Raw genomic sequence first — 17759 nt, 5'->3', positions numbered from 1 at the left:
GCCCGCCTTCTTGGCGCCTACGGGAGTTCATTAAAAGTTCAATTGGAGATACTGTCCTTGAGCCCTATCTATTCTCAGCATACTGTTTTCAAAGGCCCCTGCAATATGCCGGTTAAAAAACAAACTGGAAGCCACTGATTTAGTCCCTATAAGTAACAGATGGTGGAATTGGGGCCCAGAGCCATTAAGTAGCTCCTACAAGTTAGATGGCCACAAATTCAGGACTAGATCTAGATCTTCTAATAATCAGTCTAATTTTTGCTCCATAGAATGTTTCCTTGTCTTGCACGTCACATTACAGATGGAAATGCACCATGTTCTACACATTCACATACTGCTTCTCAAGCATAGTTGATCTTAAGCTTCCTATTATTTGTATAATCTCCATAGAAACTGTAAAATACAAATTCACTTTTCACAGGAAGGTTTTTTTTTTTTTTTTTTTTTTTTTTTTTTTCTAGTCTAAAGTGATGGAAAGATGTGAAAAACAAACCCATCTTGCTATTTTAATGGTCAGTACTGGAACAAAACATCCTTTAAAATCTGTCTGGTAGCTGAATTGGTGATTGAATTCCATGAGCAAAAGCCAACATTACCAAAGTGAAAACACAGTGTTAGAACAGAGGAACACAAGCCTTCTGCATTAAGCAGACCAGACTCCAGATTTGATTTGTCAAAGCTCAGAAATAAATTAGTCTCTTGCTGTGGCAGAGTTTATATAAGTAATACTGTGCCCTGTTCTCCCTTGTGTGGGGGTGGAAGGAGAGAGCTGTTAGTATCTCTGAAACAGAATTGAGATGAATCATAACTTCTATGCATACAATGACAATATTTTTCTGTGCCAAAAATTAGGTCAAGTCAGCAATGGCTTTTAGGAAGGAGATAATGTAAAATCTGATAATGACTGAGGAATTTGTACCAATTATTTTATTTTTGTAGTATCAAAAACCCAGCTTTTTTGAAATATAATTAAAATACCAAATAGTTCATTTAAAATGTACAATTTAATGGTTTTTAGTATATTCACAATTTTGTGAAACAATCACTACTCTCTAATTCCAAAAAATCTTAATCACCCCCAAAATAAGCCCCTTACTTATGAGCACAGATTTCCATTTCCCTCTCTCCCTAGTCCCTGGAAACCAATAACCAATTTTCTGTCTATATGGATTTGTCTATTCTGGACTTTTCACAGAAATGGTTATAATATTTGACCTTTTGTGACTAGCTTCTTTCACTTAACACAATATTTCCTCTAAGAATTTTTTATTTGTATAGATTTGTGGGGTGTAAGTGTAATTTTGTTACATGGATATATTGCATGGTGATGAAGTCAGGGCTTTTAGTGTATCAATTGCTAGAATAACAAAATCATGCAAATTATAATATCTTCAAGGTTCATCCATGTTGCAGCATGTATCAAAGGATAATTTTTTTGTGACTACATTACTTTCCATTGCATGGCTATACCACATTTTATTTGTCAATTCACCAGTTGATGAATTGATGATTTGAATTGTTTCCACTTTTTGGCTATTTAAAATAACATTAGTGTACAAGTTTCTGTGTGGGCATATATTTTCAATTCTCTTAGGTATATGTCCAGTAGTAGAATTTCTGGGTCATATAATAACGGTATGTTTAACATTTGAGGGACTGTTAAACTATTTTTCATAGTGGCTACATCATTTTACATTCCCATCATCAATGTGTGAAGGCTCCAATTTCTCCACATTCTCACCAATACTTGTTATTGTGTGTTTGATTATAGCCATCCTAGTTTACATGAAGTGGTATCTTGTGGTTTTAATTTGCATTTCCCTTATCATTCGTAATGCCAAGTACCTTTTAACTTGTTTCCTGACCATTTTCCCATTCCCTTGTGAAGTGTTTGTTTAAGTATTTTGTCCTTTTTAAAAACTGCATTGTCTGCCTTTTAAAATACTGAATTCTTGGGGTTCTTTAAATAATTTCTTTGTCTGATGTTACACATTTATTGCAATTTTCTCTCAGTGTGTAGCTTGCTTTTTAAATTTTCTTAACGATGTCTTTCAAAGAGAAGGAAATTTAAATTTTGATGCAAGTCTAATTTATCAATTTTTTTAATGGTTTGTAGTTTTGGTGTTTCGTCTATGCTTATTTTTTTTTCATTCCAAGGTTATGAAAACATCGTTACTTTTTTTTTTTTTTTTTAAGGTTTAAGAGTTTTAGCTTTCATGTGTAAGTCCAGGATGCATTTTGAGTTAATTTTTCTGCATGGTATGAGTTAAAAGTTGAGATTCTTTTTCCACACATGATATCCAATTGTTCCAAAACCACCTACTATCATTTCCTTACTGAATTTCCTTGACAACTTAATGAAAATCCATTGGCCATATATGTCTATTTCTGGACTCTCTATACTTTTCCATTAATCTCTATTGATCTATGTGTTTAGCCTTTCACCAATGCCTTATTGTCTTGGTTTCTGTAGCTTTATAGTAAGCCATAAAATCAAGTAGAGTAAGCCCTCAAACTTTGATCTACTTTTTCAACAGTGCTCTGGCTATTCTATGTTTTTCAGTATTCCTATATAAATTTTAGAATCATGTCATCAATTACCACAAAAAACCTTCTGGGATTCTGATTGAGATTGCTTTCAATCTATAGATCAACTTGGAGAGAAATAAGATCTTAAGAGTGTCAAATCTTCCAATCCATGAACATGGGATAACTTACCAGTTATTTCAGTCTTTTCTAATTTCTCTCAGTTTTCAATATAGAGATAATGTGTTTTTTATTACATCTATCCTCATGTATTTTTGTTTTCTTATATGTTATTATAAATGGTATTGTTTTAATATTTATCTTCCACTTTTTTGTTGCTAGTATAAATAGATAAATTTGATTTAAAGTTATTGAACTTATATCCTACAAACTTGCTAAACTCACTTAGTTATTTTAGCATTTTTATACATTTATAGGATTTTCTACACATTCAAACATGTTGTTATGTGAATAAAGACAATTATACTTTGTCTTTCTGGACATTTTGCCTTTTATTTATTTTTGTTGCCTATACCACTGGCTAGAACATCCAGTATGATGTTGAATAGACGTAGTGATATTGGTATCCTTGCCTCATTCCTGACTTTAGGAAGAAAGTATTCATTCTTTCACCATTAAATATCACATTATCTGTGGAGTTTTCATAGATACCCTTTATTTAATTGAGAATATTTCTTTCTATTTCTGTTTTGTTGAGAGTTTCTAATCATAAAGGAATGTTGAAATTTGTTAAATGCCTTTTCTGCATCAATCGAGATAACCATATTACTTTCCTATTTTATTTTGTTAATGTAGTAAATTACACTGATTGATTTTCAGATAATTCTATCTTTTGCATTCCTAGTATAAACCACGTTTGTCATAACATACAATATTTTCCTTTTTATAAATTGTTGAATTTGTTTTACTAATTATTTTGTTAAGCCTTTTTTATATCTATGTTAATAAAGGATATTGATCTTCAGTTTTCTTGTAATGTCCTTGTCAGATGTTGGTATTAGGCTATTCTGTCTGTATAATATGAGTTAGGAGTATTCTTTCCTCCTCTGTTTTCTGAGTGCGTATAAAATGGTTATTATTTTCTCCTTCAACGTTTGAAAAAATTCAGTATAGTAGAACCAGTACAGCAAGTTGGATTCCTTATAAGCAAAGGCTGAGGTAGAGTTTAGGGGTGAAAGATGTTTATTAGAGATCAACAGCTATGAAGGGAGAGGAAAGAAGATTGGGCAAATGCAGAAAATAAACTTCAGTGAAGGCCCAATGAATGGGGGCCAACCCAGCAGGGTACTCTGGAGTAAGTATTGCCCAGTAGAGTCAGGTACAGCCTTCACACCTTGCCCTGCTCAGTCCTTACATGGGAGCCACTCCAGAAAGCCTGTGACAATGGAGGAGACAGCACTCTGTAGTGGAGGTGGCCCCACCAATCCTAGTGAATTTAGTTTCTGAGTTTTAATCTCTGTCTCTCAGCTCACCAAGATGACCAATAACCATGAAGGGTCTCCTTCTCCGTGCCACAGTCCAGAAAGATCTGCATCAGCTATGGGTCTCATCTTTGCTTCACTTCACTCATGGATCATAGTTCTGTGCTTTCTATACTCAAGAAAATAGTCGTTTCATATATCATTTTGTTTTATAGTTGTTTTCAATAAAAGGGCTGGTCTGGGACTAATTACTCCATCATGATGGGAAGAAAAGATCTTAGTTCAGCTTTTGTCAGCCCATTATGTAGACATCTATTTTTATTAACTTTATTAGGAATTCATTTTTGACACAGCATTATAATTTTAAGACAGATTTTTCCTTAGCTGACTAGAAGAGTTTTAAAATCTTAGAAGTACAAAAGGAAGCCATAAACTCAGACCACAGCTTGGATTAATTTGCTAATGTAGACCCCTTCTTAGATGCCCATTCTCCCCTTCTGTCACCATAACCAGATTCCTTTTTAAAAAACAAAATTAATCACACAAGCAGTTCTTAATGGCAGATTTCCAGAGTCCTCAGCCAAAACAGAAGAGCCCCACTATCCCTCCCTTCACAATTCATCTCTACTCCTGGGCCATTTCAGCAGAAACCCTCTGAAACCCAAGTGGCATTACCTCATTTATAATAGTGGGTGCTCCTGTTACCCACTCCTGTGGACTGTGTCTCAGTCCGTTTGGGCTGCTACAACAAAAATAGCATAGACTGCGTGGTTTAAATTACAAACATATATTTCTAAAGTTCTGGAGGCTGCAAGGTCTAGATTAAGGTGCCTGCAGATTCAGTATATGGTAAGGAGGCACTTCCTAGTTCAAAGATGGTTGTCTTCTTGTTGTGTCATCACATAGGAGAAGGGCCAAGGGTTCTCTCTAGCACTTCTTTGTAAGGGCACTAATTCCACTCATGAAGTCTCCACCTTTATGACTTAATTACCTCTCAAAGGCTTCCTACTTCCTACCGTCATCTTGGGGGTTAGGATTCAACATTTGAACCTATGAATTTTTTTTTTAAATTTCTTTTTATTATTGTACTTTAAGTTCTAGGATACATGTGCATAACATGCAGGTTTGGTACATATGTATACTTGTGCCATGTTGGTGTGCTGCACCCATCAACTCATCAGCACCCATCAACTTGTCCTTTACATCAGGTATAAGTCCCAATGCAATCCCTCCCCCCTCCCACCTCCCCATAATAGGCCGCAGTGTGTGATGTTCCCATTCCTGAATCCAAGTGATCTCATTGTTCAATTCCCACCTATGAGTGAGAACATGCAGTGTTTCCTTTTGTGTTCTTGTGATAGTTTGCTGAGAATGATGGTTTCCAGCTGCATCCATGTCCCTACAAAGGACACAAACTCATCCTTTTTGATGGCTGCATAGTATTCCATGGTGTATATGTGCCACATTTTCTTAATCCAGTCTGTCACTGATGGACATATGGGTTGATTCCAAGTCTTTGCTATTGTGAATAGTGTCGCAATGAACATACATGTGCATGTGTCTTTATAGCAGCACGATTTATAATCCTTTGGATATATACCCAGTAATGGGAAGGCTGGGTCATATGGTACTTCTAGTTCTAGATCCTTGAGGAATCGCCATACTGTTTTCCATACTGGCTGAACTAGTTTACAATCCCACCAACAGTGTAAAAGTGTTCCTATTTCTCCACATCCTCTCCAGCACCTGTTGTTTCCTGACTTTTGAATGATTGCATTCTAACTGGCATGAGATGGTATCTCATTGTGGTTTTGATTTGCATTTCTCTGATGGCCAGTGATGATGAGCATTTTTTCATGCATCTGTTGGATGTATGAATGTCTTCTTTTTGAGAAATGTCTGTTCATATCCCTTGCCCACTTTTTGATGGGGTTGTTTGTTTTATTCTTGTAAATTTGTTCGAGTTCTTTGTAGGTTATGGATATTAGCCCTTTGTCAGAGGAGTAGATTGCAAAAATTTTCTCCTGTTCTGTATAGGTTGCCTGTTCCCTCTGGTGGTAGTTTCTTTTGCTGTGCAGAAGCTCTTTAGTTTAATTAGATGCCATTTGTCAATTTTGGCTTTTGTTGCTGTTGCTTTTGGTGTTTTAGAAATGAAGTCCTTGCCCATGCCTATGTTCTGAATGGTATTGCCTAGGTTTTTTCTAGGGTTTTAATGTTATTAGGTCTCACATTTAAGTCTCTAATCCATCTTGAATTAATTTTTGTATAAGGAGTAAGGAAAGGATCCAGTTTCAGCTTTCTACTTATGGCTAGCCAATTTTCCCAGCACCATTTATTAAATAGGGAATCCTTTCCCAATTTCTTGTTTTTCTTAGGTTTGTCAAAGATCAGATGGCTGTAGATGTGTGGTATTATTTCTGAGGGCTCTGTTCTGTTCCATTGGTCTATATCTCTGTTTTGGTACCAGTACCATGCTGTTTTGGTTACTGTAGCCTTGTAGTATAGTTTGAAGTCAGGTAGCGTGATGCCTCCTGCTTTGTTCTTTTGACTTAGGATTGTCTTGCCAATTCAGGCTCTTTTTTGGTTCCATATGAACTTTAAAGCAGTTTTTTCCAATTCTGTGAAGAAAGTCATTGGTAGCTTGATGGCGATGGCATTGAATCTATAAATTACCTTGGGCAGTATGGCCATTTTCACAATATTGATTCTTCCTATCCATGAGCATGGTATGTTCTTCCATTTGTTTGTGTCCTCTTTGATTTCACTGAGCAGTGGTTTGTAGTTCTCTTTGAAGAGGTCCTTTACATCCCTTGTAAGTTGGATTCCTAGGTATTTTATTCTCTTTGAAGCAATTGTGAATGGAAGTACATTCATGATTTGACTCTCTGTGTGTCTGTTACTGGTGTATAAGAATGCTTGTGATTTTTGCACATTAATTTTGTATCCTGTGACTTTGCTGAAGTTGCTTATCAGCTTAAGGAGATTTTGGGCTGAGACAATGGGGTTTTCTAAATATACAATCATGTCATCTGCAAACAGGGACAATTTGACTTCTTCTTTTCCTAACTGAATACCTTTATTTCTTTCTCTTGCCTGATTGCCCTAGCCAGAACTTCCAACACTATGTTGAATAGGAGTGGTGAGAGAGGGCATCCCTGTCTTGTGCCAGTTTTCAAAGGCGATGCTTCCCATTTTTGCCCATTCAGTATGATATTGGCTGTGGGTTTGTCATAAATAGCTCCTATTATTTTGAGATATGTTCCATCAATACCGAATTTATTGAGAGTTTTTAGCATAAAGCGCTGTTGAATTTTGTCAAAGGCCTTTTCTGCATCTATTGAGATAATCATGTGGTTTGTCTTTGGTTCTGTTTATATGCTGGATTACATTTATTGATTAGCATATGTTGAACCAGCCTTGCATCCCAGGGATGAAGCCCACTTGATCATGGTGGATAAGCTTTTTGATGTGCTGCTGGATCCGGTTTGCCAGTATTTTATTGAGGATTTTTGCATCAATGTTCATCAGGGATAGTGGTCTAAAATTCTCTTTTTTTGTTGTGTCTCCGCCAGGCTTAGGTATCAGGATGATGTTGGCCTCATAAAATGAGTTAGGGAGGATTTCCTCTTTTTCTATTGATTGGAATAGTTTCAGAAGGAATGGTATCAGCTCCTCCTTGTACCTCTGGTAGAATTCAGCTGTGAATCTGTCTGGTCCTGGAGTCTTTTTGGTTGGTAGGCTATTAATTATTGCCTCCATTTCAGAGCCTACTATTGGTCTATTCAGGGATTCAACTTCTTCCTGGTTTAGTCTTGGGAGAGTGTTAAGTATCCAGGAAATTATGCATTTCTTCTAGGTTTTCTAGTTTATTTGTGTAGAGGTGTTTATAGTATTCTCTGATGGTAGTTTGTATTTTTGTGGGGTCAGTGGTGATATCCCCTTTATCATTTTTATTGCGTCTATTTGATTCTTCTCTCTTTTCTTCTTTATTAGTCTTGCTAGCAGTCTATCAATTTTGTTGATGTTTTCAAAAAACGACCTCCTGGATTCATTGATTTTTTGGAGGGTTTTTTTGTGTCTCTATCTCCTTCAGTTCTGCTCTGATCTTAGTTATTTCTTGCCTTCTAGCTTTTGAATGTGTTTGCTCTTGCTTCTCTAGTTCTTTTAATTGTAATGTTAGGGTGTCAATTTTAGATCTTTCCAGCTCTCTCTTGTGGTCATTTAGTGCTATAAATTTCCATCTACATACTGCTTTAAATGTGTCCCAGAGATTCTGGTATGTTGTATCTTTGTTCTCATTGGTTTCAAAGAACATCTTTATTTCTGCCTTCATTTCGTTATGTACCCAGTAGTCATTCAGGAGCAGGTTGTTCAGTTTCCATGTAGCTGAGCAGTTTTGATTGAGTTTCTTAGTCCTGAGTTCTAGTTTGATTGCACTGTGGTCTGAGAGACAGTTTGTTATAATTTCTGTTCTTGTACATTTGCTGAGGAGTGCTTTACTTCCAATCATGTGGTCAATTTTGGAATAAGTGTGATGTGGTGCTGAGAAGAATGTATATTCTGTTGATTTGGGGTGGAGAGTTCTGTAGATATCTATTAGGTCCGCTTGTTGCAGAGTTGAGTTCAATTCCTGGATATCCTTGTTAACTTTATGTCCTGTTGATCTGTCTAATGCTGACAGTGGGGTGTTGGAGTCTCCTGTTATTATTGTATGGGAGTCTAAGTCTCTTTGTAAATCTCTAAGGACTTGCTTTATGAATCTGGGTGCTGTTGTATAGGGTGCATATATATTCAGGATAATTAGCTCTTCCTGTTGTATTGGAACATTTATTTACCATTATGTAATGGCCTTCTTTGTCTCTTTTGATCTTTGCTGGTTTAATGTCTGTTTTATCAGAGACTAGGATTGCAACACCTGCTTTTTTTTGTTCTCCATTTGCTTGGTAGATCTTCCTCCATCCCTTTATTTTGAGCCTATGTATGTCTCTGCACGTGAGATGGGTCTCCTGAATACAGCAAACTGATGGGTCTTGACTCTTTAGCCAGTTTGCCAGTCTGTGTCTTTTAATTGGACCATTTAGTCAATTTACATTTAAGGTTAATATAGTTATATGTGAACTTGATCCTGTCATTATGATATTAACTTGTTATTTTGCTCATTAGTTGATGCAGTTTCTTCCTAGCATTGATGGTCTTTACATTTTGGCATGTTTGTGCAAAGGCTGGTACCGGTTGATCCTTTCCATTTTTAGTGTTTCCTTCAGAGTCTCTTGTAAGGCAGGCCTGGTGGTGACAAAATCTGTAAGCATTTGCTTATCTGTAAAGGATTTTATTTCTCCTTCACTTATGAAACTTAGTTTGACTGGATATTTAATTCTGGGTTGAAAATTCTTTTCTTTAAGAATGTTGAATATTGGCCCCCACTCTCTTCTGGTTGGAGAGTTTCTGCCGAGAGATCTGCTGTTAGTCTGATGGGCTTCCCTTTGTGGGTAACCCAACCTTTCTCTCTGGCTGCCCTTAACATTTTTTCCTTCATTTCAACTTTGGTGAATCTGACAATTATGTGTCTTGGAGTTGCTCTTCTCGAGGACTATCTTTGTGGCCTTCTCTGTATTTCCTGAATTTGAATGTTGGCCTGCCTTACTAGGTTGGGGAAGTTCTACTGGATGATATCCTGAAGAGTGTTTTCCAACTTGGTTCCATTTTCCCCCTCACTTTCAGGCACCCCAATAAGACGTAGATTTGGTCTTTTCACATAATCCCATACTTCTTGAAGGCTTTGTTCAGTTCTTTTTCCTCTTTTTTCTGTAGACTTCTCTTCTCACTTCATTTCATTCATTTGATCCTTAATCACTGATACTTTTTCTTCCAGTTGATCGAGTCGGTTACTGAAGCTTGTGCATTTGTCACATATTTCCCATGTCATGGTTTTTATCTCTGTCAGTTCATTTCTGGCCTTCTCTGCATTGATTATTCTAGTTATCCATTCTTCCATTCTTTTTTCAAGATTTTTAGTTTCTTTGCACTGGGTACATAATTCCTCCTTTAGCTCTGAGAAGCTTGATGGACTGAAGCCTTCTTCTCTCAACTTGTCAAAGTCATTCTCTGTCCAGCTTTGATCCGTTGCTGGCGATGAGCTGCATTCCTTTGGAGGTGGAGATGCACTCTTATTTTTTGAATTTCCAGCTTTTCTGTCCTGCTTTTTCCCCATCTTTGTGGTTTTATCTGCCTTTGGTCTTTGATAATGGTGACGTACTGATGGGGTTTTGTTGTGGGTGTCCTTCCTGTTTGTTAGTTTTCCTTCTAACAGTCAGGACCCTCAGCTGTAGGTCTGTTGGAGATTGCTTGAGGTCCATTCCAGACCCTGTTTGCCTGTGTATCAGCAGCAGAGGCTGCAGAAGATAGAATATTGCTGAACAGCAAGTGTACCTGTCTGATTCTTGCTTTGGAAGCTTCATCTCTGTGGTGTACCCTACTGTGTGAGGTGTAGGGTGTTGGTCTGCCCCTAGTGGGGGATGTCTCCTAGTTAGGCTACTCAGGGGTCAGGGACCCACTTGAGCAGGCAGTCTATCCATTCTCAGATCTCAACCTCCGTGTTGGGAGACCCACTGCTTTCTTCAAAGCTGTCAGACAGGGTCATTTGCATCTGCAGAGGTTTCTGCTGCTTTTTTTGTTTGTTTGTTTAGCTGTGCCCTGTCCCCAGAGGTGGAGCCTACAGAGACAGGCAGGCCTCCTTGAGCTGCTGTGGGCTCCACCCAGTTCGAGCTTCCTAGTGGCTTTTTTTTACCTACTTAAGCCTCAACAATGGCAGGCACCCCTCCCTTAGACTTGCTGTTGCCTTGCCAGTTAGATGGCAGACTGTTGTGTTGTGCTAGCAATGAGGGAGGCTCAGCGGGCGTGGGACCCTACCGCTCAGGTGTGGGATATAATCTGGTGTGCTGTTTGCTAAGACCCTTGGTAAAGCCTAGTATTGGGGTGGGAGTTACCCGATTTTCCAGGTGTTGTGTGTCTCAGTTCCTTTGGCTAGGAAAAGGGATTCCCTTCCCCCTTGCATTTCCCAGGTGAGGCAATGCTTCGCCCTCCTTCAGCTCTCCCTGGTCGGGCTGCAGCAGCTGACCAGCACCAATTGTCAGGCACTCTCTGGTGAAATGAACCCGGTACCTCAGTTGGAAATGCAGAAATCACCCATCTTGTGTGTTGCTTGTGCTGGGAGCTGGAGACTGGAGCTGCTCCTATTCAACCATCTTGCTCTGTCCACCAAACCTATGAATTTTAAGGGCACACAGACATTCAGTCTATAGGAGACTGTCAATATTTTTTGTACCCACATGATCTGAGGGGCTGGCAAGTCAAATCTTTGAAACTTTTAAGGTTTATGTTTTTCGAGAAAGAATATTCGGGATAAAAATTGCTGATTAGAATGAGGAGAGCAGGACAGTATAGAGGAAGAGCACTAAAGACCACCAGGGAGCATCAAAGGAGGTGGAATAGAGAAAGAAGGAGCTTTTGACATATGTCATTTTCATTCATTGCTAGGTATATACAGTAGGCACTCAATAGACTCTTGGTTATTGGTTGTTGTGGAATTTCATATTCAGTATAACTGATACTTTCCCTTTAATAATGGTCAGGTCATTTTCCATCCTACATTGCCCTGTGGAAGAAATCATCACTGCATTTTGGCACTTTTGAAATGACAGCAGACATTATGAATGCAAGAGTGATGGCAACAGAATGGAAAAGAATGATCACTAGTGAGCTTTCTAGTGTGGGTGTTGAAAACTAATGAAATGCTGTATTATTCTGTGTTCTGCTCTAGGGAACTTTTGATATTCTTTTTCTTTAGTTAAATTTGACTCTATTACTTATTATCATTCCAGAAATGTGAAGAATAAAAAGTTCAGAAGCCATTTGTGTTGAAATAGAATGCAATTAAAAAGTCCCAGGCAAGCACTGTAAGCTCATAAACAAGAGAGCTAGCAAGAAAAAAAAGATCAAGAAGCAAATCTTGAAGCAAGTTATAACCTGCCAGACATGAGAAAGGCGATAGAAAACGAGAAAGAAAGAAAAAAAAAGTTATGACCGTTAATTAACATATGGAAAAAAATATCAGAGGCCCCCAAGCAAGCTGGATTATTAAAAATGCGACCTCCATTTCAACAAAGAAATTCCAGGCAATGACACAGTTTTGAATTTATAATGAGGATTGATTAATAGAACAGAATTGGTACCAGGATATTTCAGGAAACAAAGAAATACATGAGTTGAAGCTACAGTTAACAACAACAAAAAAAAGGTACTGGAGGAAAAGTTTTCTACCAAAGACAGAATATATCACTGTACTCTCATACTCTTCTTTGTGTTTCTACAACCACTTTGATGCCTCTTTTCTGTATTGTCAGATTCCTGCTAAATGTTTCTCCAGAAGGGGCTGTTTTTTTCTGGTCATTGGGGCACTGCCATCTTCTGTAATTGCACCTCTTTGAAAAATGTACCATTTTTACCAAGAGTAAAAGTAGTATTCACTTATCCATGGGGAATACATTCCAAGATCTCCATTGAATGCCTGAAACTGTAGATAGTGCAGAACCCTATATATACCATGTTTTTTCCTATACATATATACCTATGATGATGTTTAATTTATAATGGGCATAGTAAGAGACTAACAACAATAACCAATAATAAAATAGAACAATTATAATAATATACTACAATATGTGACTATGGTCTCTCTCTCAAAATGTCTTACTGTAGTATGTAATATTTTCAGACTGTGGTTGACCACAGGTAACTGAAACCAAAGAACGTGAAATGAAGGACAAAGGGGATTACTGTACAATCAAACAGATCCCCTATGAATCTTCATTATTGAGATACTTCTGACTGATCTCATCCATAGTTTGCAATTATCTTTATGCAGGTCTAATGATTACTCTTACCATAACACTAAAACAAGGCTATAAAGCAAAGAAAAGTATCCTTTGACCAAAATTGGTCAAATAAATGTCAACAATACAGACTGCTCCTAATGATAAAAATAGTTGGCATTTATTGAGTATCTTGTATAGGCAGACTTAACACCCCTAATGTCTGACTTAATTCTTACAACAAACTTGTGAGTTTTGTAAGATGATCTTTATTTTCAAGATGGGGAAACTGCAGTTCAGAGGGGTTTGGTAACTTACTCAAGATCTTCTAGCTGATAAAGGCAGAACTGGACATGACCCAAGCACTTCTCATAACAAATCAAACACAGGTAACATGACACAATGTTCCTATAATTTGTGAGTCCCTTTACAGCTTTAAATGCTTTCATATGAGCAAGAACAACTTGCAAAATCTGAAGATTCTTTGATCAAAGTTGCTATGGCAAGAGATTCAGAAAACAAAGAGAGTAAAAATCTTAAGACTTAGATTCTAAACTTAGTGAATAAAATGAAAGTAGACAAAATTAATTCTGAGTGCCTGTGATAGATTAAACACAGTCTGCCCATCTCTTTGATTACAACTAAAAACTAGACAGAATATATAAAGCAACTATCTGAGAACTTTGAAGAGTAATAGTAGACATATTGATGAGGGAAATAAAATCTTGAAGATTGTGACGGATACAGGAGCAAGTTTCCCATTATTTTTATTTTTATTTTTAAAAAGTAGAGATGAGGGTCGCATTTCGTTACCCAAGCTGTTTTTGAACTTCAAGCAATCTTCCCACCTCAGCATCCCAAAGTGCTTACAGGACAAATTGTTCAGTAGAAATATCTCCTGTCTTCATTTTCTCTCTTTTTACTCTCTGAGTCTTGCTTTGAGGCAAGCTCCAGTCATGAAGCTGTACTTCTGTAGTAGCGGTGGATGTCATAAAGGCTCCTAACTCTCTGAAAGTCTTTTTCTGCAATCAGTGGATCCTGATAAGCAACTTCAGCAAAGTCTCAGGATACAAAATTAATGTGCAAAAATCACAAGCATTCCTCTAAACCATTAACAGACAAACAGAGAGCCAAATCATGAGTGAACTCCCATGCACAATTGCTACAAAGAGAATAAAATACCTAGGAATCCAACTTACAAGAGACGTGAAGGACCTCTTCAAGGGAAACTCCAAACCACTGCTCAATGAAATAAAAGAGGACACAAATAAATGGAAGATCTTTTCATGCTCCTGGATAGGAAGAATCGATATTGTGAAAATGGCCATATTGCCCAAGGTAATTTATAGATTCAGTGCCATCTCCATCAAGCTACCAATGACTTTCTTCACAGAATTGGAAAAAACTGCTTTAAAGTTCATATGGAACCAAAAAAGAGCTTGCATTGCCAAGACAATCCTAAGCAAAAACAACAAAGCTGGAGGCATCACAGTACCTGACTTCAAACCATACTACAAGGCTACAGGAACGAAAACAGCATAGTACTGGTGTCAAAACAGATATATAGACCAATGGAACAGAACAGAGCCCTCAGAAATAATACCACAAATCTACAACCATCTGATCTTTGACAAAACTGACAAAACAAGAAATGGGGAAAGGATTCCCTGTTTAATAAATGGTTCTGGGAAACCTGGCTAGCCATATGTAGAAAGCTGAAACTGGATCCCTTTCTTATGCCTTATACAAAAATTAATTCAAGATGGATTAAAGGCTTAAATGTTAGACCTAAACCATAAAAACCATAGAAGAAATCCTAGGAAATACCATTCCAGATACAGGCATGGGCAAGGACTTCATGTCTGAAACACCAAAAGCAATGTCAACAAAAGCCAAAATTGACAAATGGGATCTAATTAAACTAAAGAGCTTCTGCACAGCAAAAGAAACTACCATCACAGTGAACAGGCAACCTACAGAATGGGGGAAAATTTTTGCAATCTACTAATCTGACAAAGGGCTAATATCCAGAATCTACAAAGAACTCAAACAAATTTACAAGAATAAAACGAACAACCCCATCAAAAAGTGGGTGAAAGATATGCACAGACACTTCTCAAAAGAAGACATTTATGCAGCCAACAGACACATGAAAAAATGCTCATCATCACTGGCCATCAGAGAAATGCAAATCAAAACCACAATTAGATACCATCTCATGCCAGTTAGAATAGCAATCATTAAAAAGTCAGAAAACAACAGGTGCTGGAGAGGATGTCGAGAAATAGAAATGCTTTTACACTGTTGGTGGGAGTGTAAACTAGTTTGACCAATGTGGAAGACAGTGTGGTGATTCCTCAAGGATGTAGAAGTAGAAATACTGTTTGACCCAGCAATCCCATTACTGGGCATATACCCAAAGGATTATAAATCATGCTACTATAAAAGACACATGACATGTATGTTTATTGTGGCACTATTCACAATAACAAAGACTTGGAACCAACTCAAATGTCCATCAATGATAGACATGATTAAGAAAATGTGGCACATATACACCATGGAACACTATGCAGCCATAAAAAGAATAAGTTCATGTTTTTTGCAGGCACATGGATGCAACTGGAAACCATCATTCTGAGCAAACTATCACAAGGACAGAAAACCAAACACCATGTGTTCTCACTCATAGGTGGGAATTGAACAATGAGAATACTTGGACACAGGGCGGAGAACATCACACCCTAGGGCCTCTTGTGGGATGGGGAGAGCGGGGAAGGATAGCATTAGGAGAAATACCTAATGTAAATGACGAGTTAATGGGTCACCAACAGGACACCAACATGGCACATGCATACCTATGTTAGAAACCTGCTTGTTGTCCACATGTACCCTAGAAGTTAAAGTATAATAAAAATATATAAACTAGAAATAAATAAATAAAACTGTCTCTATGTGCATGACATGATTGTCTACATAGACAATCCCAAGAATTCTACAAAAAAGCTTATAAACCTAAGTGAATTTAGCATGGTTGCTAGATACAAGATTAATACACAAAATCAAATGTATTTCTCTCCACATAGCATTGAATAATTGGAAACAGAAAATTTTCAAAGTATCATTTTTATAATTATCTCAATGAAATGCTTAGGTACAAATCCAGGAGAACATCCAGCCTTTATATGCTAAAAAATACAAAATGTTGATGAGAGAAATCAAAGAAGACCTAAATAAATGAAGACATGCATTGTGTTCATGGATTTGCAGACCCATTATTATTAAGATGTCAGTTCTTCCCAAATTGATCTATAGATTTATTGCAATGACAATCAAAATCTCAGTAGACTTTTATTTTTGAGATATCAAAAGCTTTTCTAAAATTTATACATAATACAAAGTAATCAGAATAGCCAAAATAATTTAAGAAAGAAGAAAAATGTTAGAGGAGTCCAACTAATTCTGTAAAGCTACAGCAATCAAGATTGTGGTAATGGTGAAATCATGCACACAGATCTCAATGTAACAGAATAGAGAGTCCAGAAACAGACTCACAGTAATATATGGTCAACTGATTTTTGACAAAGGTATAAAAGCAATTCAATGGAGAATTGCCATTTTCTGTAACTGATGCTTGAATAATTGGACAGACATAAATAAAACAATGAATCTTAACCTGTATCTCACACTTTATACAAGAATTTTCAAAATGGATTATCAGCTTAAATGTAAAATGCAAAACTGTAAAATTTTAGAGGAAAACATAGGGCAAGTTGTTCTTGATCCTGGATTAAGCAAAACATTTTTAGATATGACACGGAAAGCACAATCTATAAATTAAATAAAGATAAATTGAACTTAATCAAAATTCAGATGTTCTGCTATATAAAAGATATTGTTGGAGAACAAAAAGACAAGACTAGGGGGAATATTTGCAAATCAAATATCTAACAAGGGACTTGTATCCAAAATAAAACTCAAAATTGAGACAGAAAAAGCAAACAACCCGATTTCTAAAGAGAGAAAAAGATTTGAACATTCATTTCACCAAAGAAGATATATGGATGGCAAATAAGCACATGAAAATGTGCTTGACATCATTAGTCATTAGGGAAATACAACTGAATCCATAATATACTTATTAAAATGGCACAAATAAGAACAAACTGAGTCTAGCCGGTACTGGCAAGGATGAAAGCTTGTACATAGCTAGTAGGAATGCAAAACAGTACAGGTACTCTAGAAAAGTGTTTGGCAGTTTCTTAAAAATTTAAATATACGTCCACTAAATGACCCAGCAGTAAAAATTAGAAACTTATATTCACAAAAATCTTTAAGCAAATGTTTACGGTGATGCTGCTCATAATCACTAAAACTGAAAGTAACACAAACATCCTTTAACTGGGAAATGGATAAACAGAATGGAGTACATCCATACAATGAAATACTACTCAGCCATAAAACAGAATGAACTTGCAACAGTATGGATGAATCTCAAATGCACTATAATAAGTGAAAGAAGCCAGACTCAAAATATTATGTATAGTGTTATTCCATTTGCATTCTCTTCTAGAAAACGCAAAATACAGAGATGGAAAACAGATCAGCTGTTTGCCAGGGGTTAGTGGTGAGAACTTTTGACCACCAGGGAACAGCGTGAGCAAATCTCTTTGGGGTGAGGGAACTAGTCTATATCCTAACTGTGGAGGTGGTTTCACAAATCTATGCATTTTTCAAAACTCACAGAGTTGTACAGAAAAAGCTAATTTTACTGTATTTAAATTAACAAAATAAATTTCAAAAATTATTCTTATAAATTCCTTAAGTAAATTTATTAAAGTAAAAGACAGGAATCACTGACCGTGATTACTAGAAAGCACTTTGATAGAAACAGAGTAGACAGTGATGAAGTTTTGAGGGA

General features: G+C 36.8%; 1 long non-coding RNA gene across 1 annotated transcript in view; it reads left to right on the top strand.

Annotated features, from left to right (window-relative positions):
* Nucleotides 1-17555, top strand: part of LOC105499574 (uncharacterized) — a 109536-nt gene extending 91981 nt beyond the window's left edge. Inside the window, exon 3 of the long non-coding RNA XR_011621179.1 lies at nucleotides 11849-17555. This is a non-coding gene — a long non-coding RNA (uncharacterized lncRNA). The remainder of the gene's footprint in view (nucleotides 1-11848) is intronic.
* Nucleotides 17556-17759: the final 204 nt, after the last annotated feature.

Source organism: Macaca nemestrina, chromosome 3 (genome assembly GCF_043159975.1).
Source record: "Macaca nemestrina isolate mMacNem1 chromosome 3, mMacNem.hap1, whole genome shotgun sequence".
NCBI lineage: Eukaryota > Metazoa > Chordata > Mammalia > Primates > Cercopithecidae > Macaca > Macaca nemestrina.
The sequence above is the reverse complement of the archived record's forward strand: the minus strand, read 5'-3'. Positions and strand labels throughout refer to the sequence as shown.